The sequence below is a fragment of the Saimiri boliviensis genome, chromosome 10, assembly GCF_048565385.1.
Source record: "Saimiri boliviensis isolate mSaiBol1 chromosome 10, mSaiBol1.pri, whole genome shotgun sequence".
NCBI lineage: Eukaryota > Metazoa > Chordata > Mammalia > Primates > Cebidae > Saimiri > Saimiri boliviensis.
The window spans coordinates 2,329,732-2,349,129 of NC_133458.1; the positions used below are offsets into that span (position 1 = coordinate 2,329,732).

Here is a 19,398-nt window from a genome sequence, read left to right on the forward strand (position 1 = left end):
TTTCTTTTTTTTTTTTTTTTTTACAAATGGATGGTTTGTGGCAACCCGGCAGGAAGTTTGTCAGCGCCCTCTTTCCAACAGCATGTGCTCACTTCATGTCTATGTCACATTTGGAAATTCTTGCAATTACCAAACTGTTTCATTATTATTATATCTGTTATGTGATCTATGATCAGTGACCTTTGATGTTACTATTTTCATTGTTTTGAGGTGCCACCAACCTGCCCGTATAAGATGGTGAATTTAATCGATAAATATGTGTGTGTTCTGATTGCACCACCAACTGCTATCCTCTGTCTCTCTCCCTCCCTCTCCTGGGCCTTCCCATTCCCTGAGACACAACAATACTGGAATTAGGCCATGTAATAACCCTGCCATGTCCCCTAAATGTTCAAGTGAAAGGAAGAGTCACACATCTCTCACTTTCAATCAGAACCTAGAAATGATTAAGCTTAGTGAGGAAGGCCTGGTGAAAACTGAGAGAGGCAGAAAGCTAGGCCTCTAGTGTAAGTTAGCTAAGCTGTGAATGCAATGGAAAAGCTGTTGAAGGAAATAAAAGCGCTACTCCAGTAAACATGCAAATAATAAGACAGAAACAGCCTGATTGCGGATATGGAGAGAGGTTTAGTGTCCTAAATAGGAAATCAAACCAGCCACATTCCCTAAGCCATGGCCTAATCCAGAGCCAGACCCTAACTCCAAAGGCCTTCTGGGAAGGCTGAGAGGTGAAGAAGCTGCAGAAGAAAAGCTGGAAGCTGGCAGAGGTTGGTTCGTGAAGTTGAAGGAAAGAAGCCGTCTCCATAACAGACAAGTGCAAGGTGAAGCCGATGGAGACGCCGCAGCTCTCCAGAAGATCCAGCTGAGGTGTTTGACGATGGTGACTTCACACACAGGTTTTCAATCTCGACGAAACAGCCTTCTATTGGAAGAAGATGCCCTCTAAAACCTTCACAGCTAGAGAGGAGAAATGAGTGCCTGGCTTCAAAGCTTCCAAGGGCAGGCTGACTCTAGTGAGGGCCTAAGGCGGCTGAGGACTTTAAGGTGAAGCAGATGCTCATTTACCATTCTGAAAATCCTAGGGCCCTTAATGTTTATGCTAAATTGGCCAGGTGCGGTGGCTCACGCCTTTAATCCCAGCACTTCAGGAGGCTGAGGCGGGCGGATCACCTGAGGTTGGGAGTTCGAAACCAGCCCGACCAACATGGAGAAACCCCATCTCTACTAAAAATTACAAAATTAGCCAGGCATAGTGTCACATGCCTGTAATCCCAGCTACTTGGGAGGCTGAGGCAGGAGAATTGCTTGAACCTGGGTTGTGAAGGTTGCGGTGAAGTGAGATTATGCCATTGTACTCCAGCCTGGGCAACAAGAGCAAGACTGTGTCAAGGAAGGAAGGAAGGAAGGGAGGGAGGGAAGGAGGGAAGGAGGGAAGCTCCATCTACTCTACTCGTGCTCTATAAATGGCACAACAAACCCTGGATGACAGACGTCTGTTGACAGCATGGCTCACTGAATGGTTTAAGCCCAAGTTGGGATCTACTAATAAGAAAAAAGACTCCTTTGAAAATATTACTGTTCATTCACAATGCACCCGGCCACCCAAGAGCTGTGATGGAAGTTAATGTTTTCATGCCTTCTAACACAGGCATGAAATATTCATTCTGCAGACCATGGATGAAGAAGTAAATGTGACTTTCGAGGTTATTTGAGAAATGCATTTTGTGAGGCTATAGGTGCCATAGTGATTCCTCTGATGGATCTGGGTAAAGTCAATTGAAAACCTCCTAGAAAGGATTTACCAACCTAGATGCCACTATGAACATTCATGATTCATGGGAGGAGGTCAAAATATCCAACAGGAGTTTGGAAGAAGCTGATTCCAACCCTCATGGATGACTTTGAGGGGTTCAAGACTTCAGTGGAGGAAGTGATTGCAAGATGTGGGGGAAACAGCAAGAGAACTGGAATCAGAAGTGGAGCCCAAAGATGGGACTGAGTTACTGCATCTCAGGATCACACACGGACAGGTGAGGAGTGGCTTCTTACGGATGAGCAAAGACAGTGGTTTACTGAGCTGGAATCTACTCTGGTGAAGACGCTGTGAACATTGTGGAAATGACAATAAAAGATTTAGAATATTCCACAAATTTGAGGAATTTGTTGAAAGAGGTTCTACTGTGGGGAAAATGCTATCAAACAGCATTGCATGCTACAGAGAAATCTGGCGTGAAAGGAAAAGTCAATCAGTGTGACAAATTTCATTGTTGTCTTATTTTAAGAAATTACAGGGGTTTTGACGCGCTCTCCTGAGATTTGGGTCTCTTCCTAAGCCGGTGCTCAGCAAGGAGAAGGCCATGTTGAGTTTGAGTGCCAAGACCGTGAAGCTCGATGGGGAGAAGCCAGACAAGATGACGGAATCTGGCATCTCCTGGGCTCTTCTGGAGCTGAAGATGAACTTGGACCTTGGGCCGGGTGTGGGGGCTCACGCCTGTAATCCAAGCACTTTGGAGGCCAAGGTGGGCGGATCACCTGAAGTTGGGAGTTCAAGACCAGCCTGACCAACATGATGAAACCCTGTCTTAAAAAAAAAAAAAAAAAAAAAAAAGACTTGGACCTGAAGGCTCAGCTCAGGGAGCTGAATAGTAGGGCAGCCAAGGAAATTGAAGTTGGTGGTGGTTGAAAAGCTATCATAATCTTTGTTCCCATTCCTCAGCTGAAATCTTTACAGGAAATCTAAAGCCAGCTAGTACACGACTGGAGAAAAATTCAGTGGGAAGCATGTTGTCTTTATTGCTCAGAGACTTCTGCCCAAGCCAACTCGAAAAAGCCATACAAAAAGTAAGCAAAAGTGTCCCGGGAGCCGGACTGTGACAGCTGTGCACGAGGCAATCCTCAAAGGCTTGGTCTTCCCAAGTGAAACTGTGGGCAAGAGAATCCGCGTGAAACTGGATGGCAGCGGCTCATGAAGGTTCATTTGGACAAAGCACAGCAGAGCAATGTGGAACACAAGGGTGAAGCCTTTTCTGGTGTCTATAAGAAGCTCACAGGCAAGGATGTTACTTTTGAATTCCTAGAGTTTCTTTTTTTTTTGGAGATGGGGTTTCACCATATTGGTCAGGCTGGTCTTGAACTCCTGACCTCAGGTGATCCACCCGCCTTGGCCTCCCAAAGTGCTGGGATTACAGGCCTGAGCCACCACACCTGGCCGAATTCCCAGTTTCTTTCTTTTCCTTTTTTTTTTTGAGATACAGTCTCACTCTGTCGCCCAGGCCGGAGTGCAGTGGTGTGATCTTGGCTCACTGTAACCTCAGTCTCCCCAATTCAAGCATTTCTCCTGTCTCAGCCTCCCTGGTAGCTGGGACAACAGTCACACACCACACACCTGGCTAATTTTTGTATTTTTAGTAGAGACAGGGTTTCGAGATGTTGGCCAGGCTGGTCTCAAACTCCTGACCTCAGGTGATCCACCTGCCTCGGCCTCCCAAAGTGCTGGGATTACAGGCATGAGCCACCACACCCGGCCTTCCAGAATTTCAACTGTAAAGAAAAATGACTAAATAAAATACATGTTCATGATAAAGAAAAGAAATTACAGCCAGGCATGACAACTCATGCCTGTAATCCCAGCACGTTGGGAGGTTGAGGTGAGAGTGTCACTTGAGCCCAGGAGTTCGAGAACAGCCTAGGCAACATACGAAGCTTAGCATTTTAGCAAGAAAAATTTTTTTTTTTTTTAATGGAGTTTCGCTCTTGTTACCCAGGCTGGAGTGCAATGGCGCGATCTCGGCTCAGTGCAACCTCTGCCTCCTGGTTCGGGCAATTCTCCTGCCTCAGCCTCCTGAGTAGCTGGGATTACAGGCACGCGCCACCATGCCCAGCTAATTTTTTGCACTTTTAGTAGAGACGGGGTTTCACCATGTTGACCAGGATGGTCTCGATCTCTTGACCTTGTGATTCACCCACCTCAGCCTCCCAAAGTGCTGGAATTACAGGTGTGAGCCACTGTGCCCGGCCAAGAAAATCTTTTTTAATTTTAGTGATAGGGTCTTTGTCACCAAGGCTGTAATGCAGTGTGTGATCATGGCTCTCTGTAACGTTGAGCTCCTGGGCTCAAGTGATCCTCTTGCCTCAGCCTCTCAAGTAACTGAGAACCACAGGCACATGCCACAACACCCAGCTAATTTTTAAAAATTTTGCAGAGACGGGGTTGGTTGTACCATGTTGCCCAGGCTGCTCTTGAACGCTTGGACTCAAGTGATCCTCCTGCCTCGGTCTCCCAGAGTGCTGGGATTACAGGCATGAGCCACTGTATCTAACGAGTTTTTTCTTTTATTGTGGTAAAATATGCATCACAGCATTTATCATCCTAACCATTTGTAAGTGTACAGTTCAGTGGTGTTAGACACACTCGACATGCTATGTAGCCGTCACCACTAGCTACACCCCAGACTTTTTCATCATCTCCACACAAACGCTGCGGAGATGAATCTGCCTATTCCAGACAGTTTTTTCTTTTTTCTTTTTTTGAGACATAGTCTGGCTCTATCACGAAGGCTGGGGCGCAGTGATGCAATCACAACTCACTGCAGGCTTCACTTCCCAGGCTCCAGCAGTCTTCCTGCCTCAGCCTCCCAATTAGCTGGGACTACAGATGCACGCCACCGCTCCCAGCTAATTCTTTTGTAGAGATGACGTTTTGCTGTGTTGTTCAGGCTAGTCTCAAACTCCTGAGCTCAGGTGATCCGCCCGCCTTGGCCTCCCAAAGTGCTGGGATTACAGGGGTGAGCCACTGTGCCCGGCCAGTTTTTGGTTCTTTTTGAAACTTCCCTGAGCATCCAGTGTAGAGATGGCATTGTGCCAGCACTCCTCCAGAGAGGCCCCCTGGCCAGAGATTTCACTTTGAAAATAAAGCCAATGCATCAGTGAATCAAAACACAGGCAAAACCAGAAACATTTAAAACCAGAGACACAGCCGGGTGCGGTGGCTCACGTCTGTAATCCCAGCACTTTGGGAGGCCAAGATGGGTGGATCACCTGAGGTCAGGAGTTCAAGATCAGCCTGGCCAACATGGCAAAACCCCGTATATACTAAAATACAAAAAAAATTAGCCAGGCATAGTGGTGGTGCCTATAATCCCAGCTCCTCAGGAGACTGAGGCAGGAGAATCGCTTGAACCCGGGAGGTGGTGGTTGCAGTGAGCCGAGAACTCGCCACTGCACTCTAGTCTAGGCAACAAGAGAGAAATAGCATCTCAAAAAACAAACAAATAAATAAACCAGAAACATGGGCCGATTTCATCTCGCAGAAATCCTTTTGTTTTCACAGGAAAGAAGGCATGGCACCCTCACCTCCTGCACTCTACGCAGCTTCCAAAATTGCCTAAAAATACCCCGAGAGCTTCCCAGGAAGCCGCAGGGAGCCCTTGGCCTGTTTGAATCTCTAGCAGCCAGTGGACTGGCGGGTCTCTCCCGGGTCCCAGCTCCCTCCTGCAGGTGCCTGCAGAGTGCCGCCCTTCCGTGGCACCCCCGGGGCCCCCACACCTCAAGATTCCAGCGGCCTTCTCCCTTCTATCTTTGCACAACAAAGTAATTTGCTTTTAATGACCGCCAGTGTTTTCCTTCCCAGTTCTATCTGAGCAGATAATGTATTTGCGGCCTCCGCAGCAGGGGTAAGCCACTGTGACCTTCATAATCAAAGCACAGAAACGAATTCTATTTACTCATAAACGTGACTGTGTCTTCAGTGTGCAGCTGCCTCGTAATCACAGATGGTGTGATAGTATTTTGCTTTTATCAGACCTCTCACTCATGGGTGACAAAGTGCTTTATTACCCCATTAGGAGGGAGCACCTCAGCTTAGCAAGGGGTTCCCACTGAGACTTCAATGGCACTGTGGGCTCCAGGCCCTGGGAAGCTCTCAGGGGTGGCAGGCCTGAGGGCACAGACCTCCCTGCCATCCGTGTGCAAAGTCGCTTCCCTCAGAGCCCGCAAGGCCATAGGAACCAGAAGACGTCGATTTGAGGGAATCAGGGCAGGAAGGGAGCAGCTCCCGGGTGCTCCCTGGAGTCCTGGCCCGGCTCCCGGACCTCCGAGTCCTGACCACGTGCACAGCTTGCGGCCATCAGGGCCCAGCCCCCACCATACCCAGACCACCTGCTCTGGCACCTGCATGGGCAGCCAGAGCCCCTTCGTCCCTGCCTCCCTCCTGACTCCTCAGCACTAGAGAGCGGCTGTTTCTGCTGCTCTGGGTGCTTCCCAAGCGCTCAGCCAGGAAGCCAGCGGGTCATGGAGGCCGTGGCACCCACCTGTCTCTGTGTGAAGATGCGGGTCCCTGTAGGCTGGGGGCAGAACGGCTGCTCCAGCTGCCCCTAGGGAGCTGCTGTAACTCAGATTCATCCAGGCCTGACTCAGGGGCCTGTGGAGAGGAGCCTTGGAGTGACAGACAGCAAAGTGAAAATCCCAGTCTCTCCTGATGCCTCTGAGGAATGCCAGAGCCATCCAGAACCTTCTGGAGGAAAAGCTTTCTGCCTGTCCGTGTGAGCTTTTTATCTATCTACCTACCTATCTATCTATCTATCTATCATCTATCTAGATAAAGTCTCACTCTGTCGCCCAGGCTGGAGTGCAACGGCGCGATCTCAGCCCACTGCGACCTCCACCTCTCGGGTTCAAGTGCTTCTCCTGCCTCAGCCTCCCGAGTAGCTGGGATTACAGGCATGCACCACCACGGCTGGCTAATTTTGGTATTACTAGTAGAGACAGGGTTTCACCATGTTGGCCAGGCTGGTCTTGAACTCCTGACCTCAAGTTATCCACCTGCCTTGGCCTCCCAAAGTGCTGAGATTACAGGCATGAGCCACTTTGCCTGGCCCTCGTGTGAGCTATTTTAGCAGTGTCACTGCATAGGAAAAAAGGAACACTCATTTCTTCACATACAGTGGGTGGAAGAACCGTTCTGGAAGTCCATGCCGTGCGACAGACCCGCTGTCTCTGAGCTCTGTGCCGCGGGCTCCTGCTGCAGGACAGCCAGGCCAGCGCAGCACACCCCCGCAAGCTCCTGCCAGACTCTGCCGCCTAGTGTGAGGCTCAAACACCACCAAGACTTGATGTATCAGTGCTATTTCCACCGTTGCTAAAGTAGGAAACCAGACTCCATCGGCCCTGTTAAGTCTGATTCAGAAAACAGAGGGGCTTGAAACCCTTTGTCCCTTGAAGTCAGAAAGGGTGAGTGCCGGCGATCTGAGGGTTGCTCCAGCTGGCTTGGGAGCGGATTGACTTGCATTTTCTCCACTAATCAGAAGTTTGAGGGCAAGGATAAAATACATCTCAAATCACCACCAAGCACTTCTGAGGAGTTAAGCGAGCGTGTTTGACGCCGGGTTGCAGGAGCCTGCCTTTCCACACGCAGTGAGTGCGGACGGAGACTCACCAGGAAGCCTGGGTTTGCTGTGCTTCGCTTTGCAGCCTGTCTGGCAGTTAGGCCTTTGGACTCATCTGTTTGGGATTGAGTCTTCCTAGGCAATCAGAGATTTGGCCAAGGCTGGGCAGAATTAAGTAATAACAATCGTAGCGATAGCAACAGAAACAGTAACAGCCTCTGCTTGATGGAGGGTGGCTGCCAGGAGCCCACCGCGCAGTGCTGGGCTCTCAGATGTCAGGCTGGCCCTCAGAGCCTTGGGTCTCATCTTGGACTCTGCAAGCCTTGCTTGACTTTCTATTTCAACTTTTTTTTTTTTTCTTTTTTGGAATCAACACACAGGGTCTCACTCTGTTGCCCAGATGGGAATGCAGTGGTGTGATCGTAACTCCCTGCAGCCTCGACTCCTGGGGTCCAGGGATCCTCCATCTCAGCCTCCTGAGTTGCTGGGACGACAGGTGCCACCATGTCTGGTTAATACTGTGATTTTTGTCTCACTTTGTTGCCCAGGCCGGGCTCCATCTCCTAGCTTTAAGCACTCCTCCCACCCCAGCCTCCCAAAGTGCTGGGATTACAGGCATGAGCCACCATAGCCGGCCAATAAAAAAGCAGTTTGCTTTATTTCAATGAGGACAGTTATCCTGGAGACAGCACAGATGTCCTGGATCATCCATCAGCTTTTAAGAATTACAAGATAGGCCGGGCGCAGTGGCTCACGCCTGTAATCCCAGCACTTTGGGAGGCTGAGGCGGGTGGATCACGGGGTCAAGAGATCGAGACCAGCCTGATCAACATGGTGAAGCCCCGTCTCTACTAAAAATACAAAAATTAGTTGGGCATGGTGGCACGTGCCTGTAATCCTAGCTACTCAGGAGGCTGAGGCAGGAGAATTGCCTGAACCCAGGAGGCGGAGGTTGCGGTGAGCCGAGATCGCGCCATTGCACTCCAGCCTGGGTAACAAAGAGCGAAACTCCGTTTCAAAAAAAAAAAAAAAAGAATTACAAGATAGATACTAACGTGGAGGCTGCAACAATATTCACAGCACAGTGGGGAATGGGAGACAACGGATCCTGAGACCCTCCGGTGAGCACTTCCATGGGAAGTGGCCCGGTCTGCTCCATAAACAGGCACCTGCTCTGACAGCTAAGAACCAACCCAAGACAGACACAGTCCTCGGTCCTTCCAAGGCCACAAAACCCGTCGTATGTCGTAAAATCCCGGGATCTGAGAGCTAGAAGTGCCCTTTTTCTTATCAATGTGAGCTTGCCGGCAAACCAAGCAGGACTCCTGCCCCTCGAACCAAGTTGAAAATACAGGGGAAGAGGAAGAGCTGATGACAGAGACAGGTGCTGTGACTTGGCCATGGCGCCAGCGGTCACCGTGGGTGTGGCCCTGAGGCCCTGGGCGTCCCCAGCGCCGTGTTTTCCCGTCCCAGCACCAGTCCACGGATTTCACAGAGCTTGCGACAGCTGGCCGGCTGCCTGCCCTATGCTTCTCCATCAGGATGACAGATGAGTGGAGAGGAGAACTGAGATCCCGGTCAGGGGACCCACCCTGAGGCCCAGAGCGCGGAGCTGCCATTCTGTGGGCTCACAGGACTACCGGAACAATTAGACAGAGAGGAAGTGGTAAGCTGACGTCATGGGCCACCGCAGCTCCGAGTGGGTGGCGCCGTGGCTGGCGGTCAGGACAAGGCTGCACAGGTCCAGTGAGCACGGACCCCTCCAGACCTGACGACTGACCGACGGCTGATAGAGGGCCGTCACCTAGCGGCCACGGGACTGCACAAGGGATGCTTAACCTTTTTACTTGTTTTTTAAACAGCCCATGGACAAGGCAACGAAACAGGGCTGATGGTGTCATAAGAAACTACCCCAAACCTGGCAATGGGCCACAGTTTGCTGGAGTGGAACTTCAAGGTGGTGCCGTTGGCAGTAGAGGCCTGCAAGCCGCAGCTGGGCCTTCCCGCTGCCTGGCCACCACCGCCAGGCACACAGTGCCACCAGCCTGGGAGGACCAGGGCCCAGGAAGCCTGAGGAACCCCGCTCACCAGACAGCCCGTCTCCCCGCAGGCACTGCCGAGGGCACGTCCCCTGCGCTCGCCACAGCACGTGAAGAGCCCTTGAGAGTCACGGATGGAGAGGTCAGAACTGTTCCCCAGGCCCACGGACCCAGGCCCTCCGCATGACTACTTCAGCAGCCTAAAGATGGGCAGAGTGATCTCTGTGGGGTGGGGGAAAGGGAGAGGGGCACAGGAGGTCTTACTTTTAACAAAGAATGACAGGACTGGAAGCCGCCTGAGGGGTGCTGCGATGCCGTGGAGAACGCTCTCATGCTCTCGTTCCCAGGCTGCAGGCTGAGGCCACTGGGAGAAACGTCGCCACGTCTGTACCCAGACGATCCCAGCAGAACGTGCGTGGGCATAAACGTGTCCTCACATAACTGTATGGACATGTGTACTGAAAAACCAGAGGAAAAGCAACCATGGCCAAATGTTAACTGGCAAACAAAATCATCATAAAAGTGGAAGAATTTGCCCCGTTTCTTTGGAAACACTTCGGACAAAATGAAATGAATAATCCATTCTCAATGATTTTGACTTTTATTTTTGAGACAGAGCTCCACTCTTGTCACCCAGGCTGGAGTGCAGGGGTGCCGTCTCGGCTCACCACAACCTCTGCCTCCCAGGTTCAAGTGATTCTCCTGCCTTATCCTCCCAAGTAGCTGGGGTTACAGGTATGCACCACCATGCCTGGCTAATTTTGTATTTCTAGCAGAGACAGGGTTTTGCCAAGTTGGCCAGGCTGGTTTCGAACACCTGACCTCAGGTGATCCACCCTCCTCAGCCTCCTAAAGTGCTGGGATTACAGGCGTGAGCCACCTCACCTGGCCCATTCCCAGTGATTTTCTATAGAAAATACCTTAAAGGCTGGTCTTAATCATTTTTCCTTCCACCAGAGCTGAAGGTGCCTGGGCGTGGGCTTGGGGCTTGGCTCTGCGGGCTCCATCAGTGTGAGCCCCGGGCGGGAGCAGCCCTGGTGGCCCTGGGTGAGCGAGGGATTGACAGCTCCACCGTGGTGGCCTGGCCAGTCATGCTCAGAAAGATCAACCCTTACTGGGGAGAGTGGGAGGGGCCCCGGAAGGCCTGGGGCCCTGCGTCCTCATCTGGACTTGTCAAGGTCAGTGCTGCTGAGCTCTGGCGCCTGACCGCCTTACCTGTGGACACACATGGGGCATTGTTCTCCAAACACATGGTCCGAGCTCCGAACCCCCCTTGCATCCTTAGGACATGCTGAACTGGCCCTGTTCCCTTTCATCATATTATCACACAAACATCATTTTTCATCATCGTCCAGCTCTACTCAAGATAAATGGCACCTCCTGTTGAACTCGGCCTCTGCACTGCCCCCACTCCGCCCGCCCCAGCTTCATCAGTGCAGCCTGGGATACAACAGCTAAGGCTGAGAACAAGAAAACCTCCCCATTCCCTGGCCAATGTTACTGTCACTTGAAAATCAGTTTTATAGAACTTGGATAACACTCTCTACATGCAAGCATCCACACGGACATCTGGAATCCTCCCGCTCAGGGAGGCAGGGAGTGGCTCTCCAGAAGCCCACACGCTTCAGTTAATGTTCCGTCTCTGCATGGTGCCAGCTCCAAGCCGTGTAACTGCCTTCCCTGGGAAGTGTCTGAATTGACCCTAGATGCTTCCATGGCTGGTCTGTGGCTGCTTTCAAGGGGCCTCTCTCCACCTGCTGGACTCACACACTGCTCTGTTCTGGGGCTCCTTCCTCTCATACCTCGATCTCCTCAAGGGACCCCACGTTCCATTGGATTCCTAGGCTGCCACCCAGAGGTGGTGGCCACATCCCCCAGCCCTGACTCCTGCAGGTGCCACCAGCCCCAGGTCCAAATCTTCTTCCTCTGAAATCTGTGAGCCTCAGCCAGTCCCCTTCTCAGAGGCATTCCAAGCCTCCACCTCCACCCCCACCTCCTCGTTTAAAAGCACCACATTCTGGCCGGGCACAGTGGCCCACACCTGTAATCCCAGTACTTTGGGTGGCCGAAGCGGGCAGATCACTTGAGGTCAGGAGTTTGAGACCTGCCTGACCAACATGGTAAAACCCATCTCTACTAAAAATACAAACATTAGCCGGGCGCAGTGGCTCAAGCCTGTAATCCCAGCACTTTGGGAGGCCGAGGCGGGTGGATCACGAGGTCAAGAGATCGAGACCATCCTGGTCAACATGGTGAAACCCTGTCTCTACTAAAAATACAAAAAATCAGCTGGGCATGGTGGCTCGTGCCTGTAATCCCAGCTACTCAGGAGGCTGAGGCAGGAGAATTGCCTGAACCCAGGAGGCGGAGGTTGCGGTGAGCCGAGATCGCGCCATTGCACTCCAGCCTGGGTAACAAGCGTGAAACTTCGTCTCAAAAGAAAAAAAAAAAAAAAAAAAAACAACACATTAGCTGGGCATGGTGGTGGTGCCTGTAATCCCAGCTACTCGGGAGGCTGAGGCAGAACTGCCTTAACCCGGGAGGCAGAGGTTGCAGTGAGCAGAGATTGTGCCACTGCTCCAGCCTGGGCCACAGAGCAAGACTCCGTCTCAAGAAAAAATAAAAAATAAAAAAATAAAGGCACCATATTCTGATGAGCCTTCATTAGAAGTGTCTTTTGAAATCTCTATTCTCAGGCTGCCACCTTGGCCTGGGGGCTTCCCTCCTGGCCCAAGAGGTCCGAGAGCTGCCGAAATGACCTTTCGCTGCCCCCATTCCCACCTGCTGGCCCGGCCCCCATCTCGGTGCTGTCTGGCAGTATTTTCAGCAACATAGTTTTGATTACGCAACCTCTTTGATGGTTTCCTCCCGTGGAGAAGAGGGCCCTCACTCCTCACTCCTTCAAGGTCAGGTTTCAAGTCCATCTCCTGCTTCACGGCGCTTTATCGTGCGGTGATCCTCGCACAGAGGTCAGCTCTGCCCGGCGCATCCCCTCAGCTCCTTCCAGAAGAGCCAGTCCCAGTGACATCGCCTCTGGAAACGCTTTCCCTGTTGCTGTCTCTGCGCCAGCAGGAAGAGCCTGACTTCCGCAGAGCTGCCCTGTGGGACCCGGCTGACCTAGGGCTTCTCAACACTGCAAGCGGGGCGTCCACCCCCCTGCTCCAGAGCTTCACCCCGGGGTGGCCCCAGAGCAGATTCCCTGTGGAATACATCAATCCCCACGCTTATTTGGGTCCTCCTTAAAATAGGCCTTGAGCCGATGTAACTCAGAGGCCCCACACGCACATTCACAGCACATTTATTACAGTCAAAAGCGAATTACAGAAAGGGTGAGACTCCAGAGAAAGGTGTCAGCTGACTTCTGACACACAGCCAACACGGCAAGCTCACCCACAGCAGTCTTTCTGCTACGAAAATCTCATTTTGACGTTGTTCCTCTTAACAGGACTTGATAATAAAGATGGGGCACGGTGGCTCACGCCCGTAATCCCAGCACTCTGAGAGGCCGAGGCGGGCGGATCACCAGAGGTCAGGAGTCCGAGACCAGCCTGGTCAACATGGTGAAACTCCATCTCCACTAAAAATACAAAAATTAGCTGGGTGGTAGTGGCAGGCGCCTGTAATCCCAGCTACTTGGGAAGCTCTGGCAGGAGAATCAGTTGAACCCAGGAGGCGGAGGTTGTGGAGAGCCAAGATCACTCCATTGCACTCCAGCCTGGGAAACAGAGAGAGACTGTCTCAAAAAAAAAAAAAAAAAAAAAAAAAAGAGAAAGAAAGAAAAAGAAGAAAGAAAATCATTCCAGCAGCTCCCTGGGGAACTGGAATATCAAGCAGGGCGCTGCACAACCCCAGTGCTGAGGTCCGCTCGCCCGCCGGTGTTCAGCGCAGGAGGCACAGCCTCCTGTTATTGTTGCAGAGGCATCTGGCAGGGGAGTGAGATGTGACGAGGCACCCTGGCCCCCCAGGGCGACTTGCAGAACAGTTTGCTGGACTGGACGCTCCAGCTGCTGGGCCTGGACTGGCTGGGTGGGAGGATCTGCCCCTCACGCGAGGCCCCACCCCCAATGCCTCTCCAGGCAGCTGGCACGGCCTGGGCCTGCCACAGAGGAGCTCTGCATGCCCACAACCTTGGGCCAGGCAAGGAGATGGCGGGCACGTCTGTCTCCGCTTTCAGATGTGCCTGTGCAGCTGACGTGCGGCCCCCCCGCATCTGGAGCTCTCCGGTGACGGGCTGAGCACGTCGGGGTCTGCAGCAGCAGCAGATGCAGGGGCAGCAGGGGTGCAGGAAGGAGGCACGCTGACGGCCCTGTGCCCAGTCTTCTCCTGGCCCTCCACACCAGGGCTCCTGCTCACAGCCTCCACTCCATGCCTCCTTGCCTGGGACCCGGCTGCACAGCCGCTTCCTATACCCCAACCCCGAGGGAGCATGTGACCAGCTTTATGAGACTCCAGTCCCTCTGGGTGCCACTGTTGCATGGAGTGCCTCAGCCATGACTGGCCGGCCACCTGAAGCAGGGTGCTTTGGGGCCCCTCCCCCGCCCCGGTCCAGTCAGTGCAGCCAGGCCAGAGGACACAAAGCCTGCTGCCTGTGTGAGCAGAGCTGGCGCTCGGGACGGCGAGGCTTCCCGGGGTCAGCAGGGTCCCTGGCAGGCACTTGCACAGTGGGGAGAGTGGGATGCTGGGAGAAGTGTGAGTATCCCAGTGAGTATCAGGTACTCACTGTCATGGGATCCTGAGAGACAGTGAAGATTAAAACCACGATATTAACAAGAAGAATAGATGAACAGAATACAAAACCGGCATAACTGCTATTCTTTAGGGCTGAGGTTCTCAGAGTGCTTCACTCCATTTAATCTCAGCAAAGCACTCTGAAATGGGCAGAAGTGGTAGACAGCCGGGACGGGCTGTGTGAGGCGCCTGTCCGGGACACCTGAGGTCCCTCTCAGCCAGCCTTGATCAGCGGCACCTGACACAGAATGCCTCCGGTTGCTACTCACCTGTAATTAAAACCGTAACAAGCCACGCAGCCACTTCCATTGGTAACAAACCACATTCCCAAAGCTGTAGCACAGCAGAGATCCTCATCTGGTTTATTGTGAAACAGGAATATTTGGAATTTAAAAGGCTAGTTGTTCTGGATCGTGTCAGAAGCAGCAAACATTTTCACAGGCAGCATGAGATAAATCACCATCAATATAACAGATTGTTAAAGATAATTTACAAATTTATGAATAGAGCTAGAGGGAGGACCCAAATGGGACACAAACAGAAACAAACAACGCTCTCTGCATTTCAGAGAAAGGGGGAAAACGAAACTCGAAACTCGGAACAGTCCGTGCCTCCCTCCACGGCCAGCGCCAGGACCGAAGGAAGCGCAAACACATCTTGAACTCATCACGCTTCTTTTTCCCAGTTGCATGGTTTTGACAATTCTAAAACTACTTTCTGCATATTACAGGACTGAACAAATGAGCAAATGCATTTATCATGCTGAAAGACAAGTTTCTTACAGCTGGGAAAGGCTAGCCACAGCCCTAAATGTCGGGTGAGAATCGGAGTGGTTTGTGATAACTTGGTTTTTAATACACAGAGGCACATGTGTGCAGAGGTATTATATATGACGACGCACACAGCTCCTTTCCCAGCTCTGTCCACCGCAATGGCACACAAGTCCCCTTCGTGGGGGTTAAATACCATTCTCTACTCAAAGGGAACAGAGCTCTTTGGAGAAATCACATTTCCAGGGAAGAGCGGAGAGTGCAGGGTGAGCCTAGTGTCTAGTGCCAGAAACAAGGAAATGCTGACAATGTTGGGTGCATGTCAGAGGGCTAGAGGAGCCAACCTGAAGGCTCTCCCGCTGGCCACATCGGGGGCAATTTGAGCATACAAATCATTGTAGGAAGAGGCCAGGAAGATGACAGAATGGAAGTTCCAGCCCTCGCGCCCTCACAGAAACACCGAGGGCTTCTAGCACCCCAGAGGGCAAAGTGAACACACTGAAGAGGCTAACAAGGTTCACTTCGCCTCTGCCAGGCCTCCCCAGTGAGGCCCCGGGCCTGTGGTTTCTCCCATTGGGGAACATGAGAGCTGAGTGAGCACCAGCTTCCCCAGCCTTATGGAATGCTGCCCAGTAGCCCATCTGTGTCTCTCCCAGAGCACTGAGGAATCAGCATGGCTGAGTCATCTGGGGACAGCTCAGAGAAGGGAAGGGCATGCCCAGCAACCAACAGCCCACCATGGACCCCGCTCACCAGCTAACAGACTCCACCAGGAGGCCCGCCATGGACCCCGCTCACCAGCTAACAGACTCCACCAGGAGGCCCGCCATGGACCCCGCTCACCAGCTAACAGACTCCACCAGGAGGCCCGCCATGGACCCCGCTCACCAGCTAACAGACTCCACCAGGAGGCCCGCCATGGACCCTGCTCACCAGCTAACAGACTCCACCAGGAGGCCCGCCATGGACCCTGCTCACCAGCTAACAGACTCTACCAGGAGGCCCGCCTGTGAACCCACAGAACCACCTGCCTGTGGAACCCCCAACCAACTGATCCATGCCCCAGCACCCCACACACCCCTTAGCATACGGAGTCTCACGCACCCACCTCCCAAACAGTGCACAGATGTCAAGAGCAGATGCAAATCTGAGCATCCGGCTTGGCTGCTGGACTGGGAGAAGCTACCCAGCCTTGATTGCTTCGGAGCACTGCGCTAGGGCAAACAGAAGATGCTCTGTGTAGACCTGGCTTTGGAGGATTGAGAGAAGGCTTATAACCTAAGACTTCTCTCCCTAAGGGGGAACAGCAGGAGTAGAGTGGGTGTATCTACAGAAAATATCTGAGAGGGCCGGGCGCGGTGGCTCACGCCTGTCATCCCAGCGCTTGGGGAGGCCGAGGCGGTCGGATCACGAGGTCAGGAGATTGTGACCATCCTGGCCAACAGAGTGAAACCCATCTCGACTAAAATACAAAAATATTAGCCAGGAGTGGAGGCATGAGCCTGTAGTCCCAGCTACTCAGGAGGCTGAGGCAGGGGAATCACTTGAACCCTGGAGGTGAGGTTGCAGTGAGCTGTGATCGTGCCACTGCACTCCAGCCTGGAGACAGAGCAAGACTCCATCTCAAAAAAAAAAAAAAAAAAAAAAGAAAGAAAGAAAAAAGAAAAGATCTGAGAGACCCCTTGAATCCTCACTTAGGATGACTGATGAAAGTCTTTCCCTCCCAAGGCCAGTCAGTAAAGAGTGCAGGAGAGCCAGGCATAGTGGCTTATACCTGTAATCCCAGCACTTGTGATACTGAGATAGGAGGATCACTTGAGGCCGGGAGTTTGAGACCACCCTGGGCAACATAGTGAGATCCCATCTCTTAAAAAATTAAAACATTAAAAAAGTTTTTAGGCTGGACGCGGTGGCTCACGCCTGTAATCAAAGTACTTTGGAGGCCAAGGCGGGCGGATCATCTGAGGTCGGGAGTTGAAGACCAGCCTGACCAACATGGTGAAAACCTCGTCTTTAAAAAAAAAAAAAAATTTTTTAATGAGAAAAAAGACAGTAAGACTAAAGGAGATGACTGCTTCAAATGTGAAGATAGCAGTGCAAGTCTCAAAAAAACAGAGAATCAAGGAACTATGATACGATTAAAGCAACAAAATAAAGCTCCAATAGTCGACCCCAAAGAAATGGGGACTCGCCAGGCGCAGTGGCTCACGCCTGTCATCCCAGCACTTTGGGAGGCCGAGGCGGGTGGGTCACGAGGTCGAGAGATCGAGACCATCCTGGTCAACATGGTGAAACCCCGTCTCTACTAAAAATACAAAAAATTAGCTGGGCATGGTGGCGCGTGCCTGTCATCCCAGCTACTCAGGAGGCTGAGGCAGGAGAATTGCCTGAACCCAGGAGGCGGAGGTTGCGGTGAGCCGAGATCGCGCCATTGCACTCCAGCCTGGGTAAGAGCGAAACTCCGTCTCAAAAAAAAAAAAAAAAAAAAAAAAGAAATGGGGACTCATAAACTGTCTAACAAGGGATTCAAAATAATCATCTTTAACTTTTTTTAGGTAGAGACAGAGTCTCACTATGTTCCCTAAGCTGGTTTCAAACTCCTGGCCTCAAGTAATCCTCCTGCCTTGGCCTCCTAAAGTGCTGGGATTATAAGCACAAGCCACCATGACTGGCCTAAACTCATCTTAAAGAAGCTCAGTGACCTTCAAGAGAACACAGACAACTAAGCAAAATCCAGGAAAATGATACATGAACAAAACGCAAAGTTATAAAGAGGCAGAAAATATAAAAGAGGATCAAACAAATTCTGGAGCTGAAGAATACAACGTCTGACTTGAAAAACTCAACAGCGAGCTTCAATGGCAGGCTTGATGAAGTGGGAAAAGAATTAATGAACTCGGCCAGGTGTGGTGGCTCATACCTGTAATCTCAGGACTTTGGGAGGCTGAGGTGGGGGATTACTTGAGTTCAGAAGTTTGAGACTGGGCAACATGGCAAAACTCTGTTTCTACAAAACATCCAAAATTAGGTGGCCACGGTAACATGGCCTATAGTCCCAGCTATGCAGGAGGCTGAGGAGGGAGAATCATTTGAGCCTGGTGAGGTCAAGGATATAGTGAGCCATGATAACGGCACTGCACTCCAGCATGGGTGATAGAGTAAAACCCTGATTAAAAAAAAAAAAATGAACTCAAACATAATTTCAAACTCAAACATTTGAAATTATCCAGGGAGAGTAACAAAAAGAAAAAAAAAAAAAAGAAAAAGAGTGAAGAAAGCCTAAGGGAATTAGGAAAGTCATCAAGCAAAACAATATATGTATTATGGGAATCCCAGCTGAAGCAGAGAAAGGGAAAGGGGCAAACACCTTATAAAAGAAATAATGACAAGAAACTTCCCAAAACAGAGAGGAAAGTGAACATCCAGATCCATGAAGCCCAAAGAACCTCAAATAAATTGAGCATAAAGTCTTCATCAAGACACATTATAATCAAACTGCCAAAAAGTCAGAGCTAGAGAGAATTCTGAAAGCAGCAAGAGAAAAGCAACTCTTTTCCAAGAATCCCCACTTATCCCTGCATAAGACTATCAGATTTCTCAGCAGAAACCTTGCAGGCCTGGAGAGAATGGGCTACATTCAAAGGGACCAAAAAAAAAAAAAAAAAAAAAAAAAACCTGCCAAGGAAGAATACTAACCTGGCAAAGCTGTCCCTCAGCAATGAAGAGATCAAAACTTCCTAACATAAACAAAAGCTAAGGGAGTTGATCACAAGTAGACCTGTCTTACAAGAAAAGCTAACAGGGGTTCTTCAATTTGAAACAAAAAGATATTAATTAACAACTTAAAAACATATGAAGGCATAAAACTCATTGATAAAGTATATGGTCAAACTCAGAATTCTCTAATATTTAATGATTATGTGTAAGTCACTTTTAACTCTAGTATAAAAGTAAAAAGACCAAAGAATCAAAAAGAGCTGTAGGTACAGTAAGTTGTTAATGGATAGACACACACGAAAATGTAAACTGCGACATCAATAATATAAAATGCATGTCGGGGTGGAGGGGCAGAAGTATAGTTTTTGTATGCAACTCTAGTTACAAGTTTATAGAGTCGACCCTTGAACAAGGAGGGTTTGAACTGTGAGGTCTACTTAGAAGGTAATTTTTTTCTGCCTCTGCCATCCCTGAGACAGCAAGGCAACCCATCCTCAGACTACTTAATATGAGGATGATGACAGTTATGATCCACTTCTACTTAGTGAATTCTGTGTGTGTGTGTGTGTGTGTGTGTCTGTGTGTGTGTGTATTCAGTCATAGTTTTTAAAAAATAAATGGAATTTTTATTGTGTGTCCACAAAAACAAAGTCAGGGTGTCCTTTGGTTAATCCTCCCAACAACATGACAACAAAAAGGAGCCATGCGTGACAATGACCATGTTCTCCGATGGAGCCAGGCCTTGCCCTCTTGGACCCGGAGGGT

General features: G+C 50.8%; 1 protein-coding gene across 2 annotated transcripts in view; it reads right to left on the reverse strand.

Annotated features, from left to right (window-relative positions):
• NOM1 (nucleolar protein with MIF4G domain 1) overlaps positions 1–19,398 on the reverse strand; it is a 56,838-nt gene that overhangs the window by 6,636 nt on the left and 30,804 nt on the right. The window contains exon 11 of one of the 2 annotated variants that reach the window (XM_074378844.1): positions 1–19,398. This exon is cut by the window's right edge and continues 6,253 nt beyond it. The exons of the other annotated variant lie outside the window; for it this stretch is intronic. The gene's annotated coding sequence lies outside the window, so the exon portion shown is untranslated. 2 annotated transcript variants of the gene reach the window in all.